General features: G+C 48.7%; 1 pseudogene; it reads left to right on the top strand.

The window, feature by feature from the left end:
* Window positions 1-953: 953 nt before the first annotated feature.
* Window positions 954-4,637, top strand: LOC125084381 (heat shock protein beta-1-like; annotated as a pseudogene).
* Window positions 4,638-5,033: the final 396 nt, after the last annotated feature.

The following is a 5,033-nucleotide window of genomic DNA, read 5'->3' as shown; positions in this document are numbered from 1 at the left end:
CAGCGGCTTTAACCCACTGAGCCACCCAGGCGCCCCTGCTGCAGTGTTTCTTATCAGTTCTTTCCAGTCTGAGAAGCCATACCCAGGCTCAGAAGCTAAGGACACCAGCGTAGTCTTCTTCTCTTCTAGACTCAGCTGTGCTGGTATCCCTTTTTCCCTCCATCTGAACCCAGACCCAAGGTATCTCTGCTCCTGGCTTCACCCTGTAACAGATACATCCTTCCTAGGGGAGTGGAATGTCCCTTCCCATTGTCCCAGAGTTGCTCCTCCCTCTCTCAAAGGCAAATCACTCCTTCTTCTCTAGAATACAGCTCTTACCTATTTTCCTGATCAGGGAAGCCTTATCATGTAGCTAAAAGTCTTGTCAATCAGGAAAAAGGGGGGGGGGGCGTCCTTGAGGGTGGGGACTATTCAGGGAGGGAAAACAGCATCCTCTTCTGAGATCAGAAGGCCTGGGCCCCCAGAAGGTCAGAATGGACTTGTAACAGTACAACCTGGCCCACTGTCCCACCCCCATTTTGACCTTGACTGTGGAGTACAGTAAGGCCCTGCGCCCAAGGGGATCCACCCTGTCACCTCTGGTCACCTTCAAAGCCTGCTGTAAGGACCCTCATCAGCATGGGGTAGGGTGAAGGGCCCTCATTGAGCAGCCTCAGTACATCCATCCTGCCACTTGGTGGCACTGTGACTCCTCAGAGAGGGAACAGCGCCCACGGGGAGACTGACCACAAAAAGGACTGGGAATACCCTGCCTGCCCTAATGCGCTAGGCATTGTGGTTACAAAACAGTACAAGAAATGGTTCCTGCCACCCGTGAGCCCATGGTGGGACAGATAAACACATGGATAACGGATTAATTGCTCCAACAACCCATTCCAGCTGTGGGGCTCAGGGAAGGAGGAGGCACTTGAGCCTTGATGCAGAATTGGCCATTCTAGGACAGGCTGGCTGCGATGGTGCTGACTCCCAGGGCACACCGCACAGATGGGGATGGGGGAGGTTCACGGACTCCCAGCAAGGAATGGCAGGTAGGGAGCTGGGGGTTGGGGGCACTTGGCACAGGTGAGGAAGGATGGGCATCTGTGCACAGGGTTTCAGCACCAACAAGCTCAGGTGCTCTTTGTGTCCATGGAGCACTTAGCTCAGTGATGTGGTGAGGCCCCTGGTGCTCCCACGACTAGAAAATGCTGGAAGATCCTGGCAGGAGCAGAAGACTACTGGCGTCCTGTCCTCTTGCTGTGCTTTTCTGAGCTCAGCCTCCAGTTCCAACACTGGTCCCATCTTGCTGCGGGATCCGGGGTCAGACACCACAGCTCTCTGGCCTCCGTGACTGTTTGTGTACAAGGGATCTTTCATATGCACAAATATGTTGAAAAATGAAAAAGTTTAGTCAGAAGCCACAGAGCGGGAAAAAATAAGCCAAAGAGCATCAAGAACTACTCATGCTGTTTCCTGCTGCCCTGGTTTTTGGAGGTGGGGCCACTGGGGAGGAGGACTCCCTTGGCTCCCTTCAGGCCTGGGCAGGACCCAATAGAAAACCAGATTGTATCTATTTGTCCTTGGAGAACAGTCCATCTCCACAAAGTCTGTACAATTTAATAAGCAGAACTTTGCAGCAAGGAAACAATTTAATATCTGGTATATACGTTTTCATTAAAATCTTAAAGATGGAACAAAGACTCTGTTTTCAAATTTCCTATTCAGAAGTTAACTTATTATGGTGTTGAAATCCACATGGAAACAGTTGAACTGAAATGAGCTTCCTAAAACAAAACACAAGTAGTAATGGACTGGCAAGTTTGAGACTAATGACTTCAAACCCTGGATGGTGGGCAAGGCCTCAGCCTGACTCTGGTCCACACGCACAACCATCAGAAGGGGTGCCCGTTGTGTCCCTTATCCCCCACCACCACCCCCAACACCACCATAGGAATCTGGGGACCAGCAAGGGTGCTCAGGGCTCCAGGCCAGTGCAGACAGTACTATTTCAACCAGATACTCCCCACCTCCTTTTGTAATTTACAAATGAAGCTGATAAGAGGTGATAAGGCACTTGGAGACACCCAGTGTTTGTCAGGGAAGAGGATCCTCCCTACACTCCCCTCTGCTAGTGTCCAGCCCCAGAGCCAAAACTGCCCAGCTCAAACTGGGGAACCCAGGTCACCTTTTAGAGAGATTATTCCCCTCCACCTAGTGAGGATTCCAGAAGAGGCACAAGGGGCTTTGCATAGCAAAGTGCATAGCATGCACATCCTTTTCATTAAAAGGTGTACTACAGTTCTGTTAAATTACAGTATTCCAAAGATGCTTTTATACGCACATTTCACTGCAAACAACATAAATTTTATGTAATTATTTGAATAATGATGAAAGGGAAGAGAGGAAGCCTGGGGAGAGGTAATGGGGATCAAGGGAGATAAAGTCCTTCCAGTCCCACCCTCTCCTCTGCTTTTGTCCATTTGCTCCTAATCTGTTACTTTTTTAAAGTATAAAGAATCCTGCAGCAATAAGTCAAGAAAAGCCTTGGCCCAGGTTTTGGAGTACAACACCACAGTCAGAAGGTATGTAATTACATCCCCAAACTGACAAGAAGTCAGCACACACTAGACTAGGTACAGAAAGCTTTATGCACAGAAAACTGGTCTTGGAGGAGGGGTGATTGAATTTTCAGAAGGTATGATGTATCACCCACACACACAGATTTATTATCTGCAACTATATGTCCCAGAAGAGTCTTTTGGGGGACATGAGAAGTTCTCTATTCCTCATCTGTCTTGCAGAATGCTTCTAATCTCTTTACAGAGTATCCTAGCATCCCTGATTTCCTTTTATACATTTTAGGTATGTAATTTAGAGCAAGTGATATTATATATGGTCTTCCCATCAATCAGAGCTTACGGTTGACTTTGACATTGTTAGTACCTTGGTCATGTATTATCCTCAATACAAAAAGAATATATATAAACTAAATTTTTAAAAATAAGTGGTAAAAGACACAAAAAATACAATTCATAAAAGGTTAAGAAATGCCCAGTGTTAGATGAAACTGTCCCTCACCTTTTATGACTATGCATATAATCTGATACAACTGAGAATAGTTTCAAAATGTTTCAGTGTGTATGCTCTGATAAGCAATTCCACTTCTCCAAATGTATCCTATGGAAACATTCGCTCAACTAAACAGAGAGAGACGTACAAGGATTTTCGTTGTAGCTTTATACAGTATAGGAAATTTATTATAGAAAAACTGGAAAAAAGCATAAAAGTCCCTCAAGAGCAGATTCGGACTTCTCCAAGCCTCAGCCAGACGCGGGGAGCCGAGCCAGCAGGACCGAGCGCCAAGAGCCCTTCTCGCTCCTGCGGAGCCCCTGCTGGGACCCTCTGTGCGACTGGTACCCGGCGCACAGTCCCCTCTTGGACCGGGCCTTCGGGCTGGCCCGGCTGCCCCAGGAGCGCGCGCAGTGTGTGGTTGGACCACAGCAGCCGGCAGCGCTATCTGCGCCCGCTGCCTGGGGCGGCGCTGGAGGGCCCTGCCCCGCTGCGATGGCCGTCCAAGCCTGTAGCCCTGGGCTCTGCCTGCAGCTCGGAAGCGCAACTCGGAGATTCCGCAGACGGTCAACCGCTGGTGTGTCCCTGGACGTCCACCACGTCGTGCCCAGGTGTTGACAGTCGAGACCAACGACTGCGTGGTGGCGATCACCCGCAAGCACGGAGAGAGGCAGAAGGAGCATGGCTACATCTCGCGGTGCCTCACTAGAAAATACACATTGCTCCACATCCCATCCCCCACCCCCCTCTCCTCTGAAACCCTCAGTTCCTTTCCTGGAGCCCATAGTCTCTCATTGTTTGTCTCCGTCTCTGATCCCTGCCCCTTTCAGTTTTCCCTTCATTCTCCTTTTGTCCTCTGTTCTATTCCTTCTGTTCCACGTATGAGTGAAACCAGATGATAATTGTTTTTCTCTGCTTGATTTATTTCACTTAGCATAATCTCCTGGGTTCACCCATGAGCATGCAAATGGTGGATAATGGCTGAGTAATATTCCATTGTATGTATGAACTGCATCTTTATCCATCCATCTGTTGAAGGGCACCGAGGCTCTTTCCACAGTCTGGCTATTGTGGTCATTGCTGCTATGAACATTGGGGTGCATATGGCCCTTCTTTTCACCAAACCTGTATCTTTGGGGTAAATACCTAGCTAGTAGTGCAAATGCTGGGTCATAGGGTAGCTCTATTTTTAACTTTTTGAGGAACCTCCATACTGTTTTCCAAAGTGGCTGCACCAGCTCTCATTCCCACCAGCAATGTTTCAGAGGGGAGAGGGTGAGGGGTTGGGGTAGCTGGGTGATGGTTAGTAAGGAGGACACACATTGTGATGAGCACTGGGTGTTCTACACAACTAATGAATCATGGAACACTACATCAAAAACTAATGATGTACTGTATGGTGACTAACTTAACGTAATTTTAAAAAAAGAAAAGAAAAAATACATGCTCCTCCCACTGTGGACACTACCCTGGTCTCCCCCTCTCCATTCCCTGAGGGCAGGCTCACGCTAGAGGTGCCAATTCCAAGGCCAGCCACCCAGTCATCAGAAGTCACTATCCCTGGGTACCTGGATGCCTCAGTGGGTTAAAGTCTCTGCCTTCGCCTCAGGTCATGGTCATAGGGTCCTGGGATCGAGACCCACATCCGGCTTTCTGCTCAGCGGGGAGCCTGCTTCCCACCCCCCCCACCCCCACCTGCTTCTATGCCTACTTGTGATCTCTCTCTCTCTCTCTCTGTCAAATAAATAAATAAAATCTTTTTTTAAAAAAGTCAGTATCCCTGTCATCTTTAAGGCACCTTAGAGCATGGGGGCCCAGAAGCTGGGACATCAGAGCAGCCTGGAGCCAAGGAATGGGCTTAGCCCTGCTGTCCACCTGTCACCTCTGTAGCCATTACTACCACCCACCAGTAGAGTTCAAAGCAACAATGCCCCCCTCCCAAAAAAATGTAGCTTGGTTAAACTATTGGTTAACCATACAATAGT

Source organism: Lutra lutra, chromosome 14 (assembly GCF_902655055.1).
Source record: "Lutra lutra chromosome 14, mLutLut1.2, whole genome shotgun sequence".
NCBI classification, from domain to species: Eukaryota; Metazoa; Chordata; class Mammalia; order Carnivora; family Mustelidae; genus Lutra; species Lutra lutra.
The sequence above is the reverse complement of the archived record's forward strand: the minus strand, read 5'-3'. Positions and strand labels throughout refer to the sequence as shown.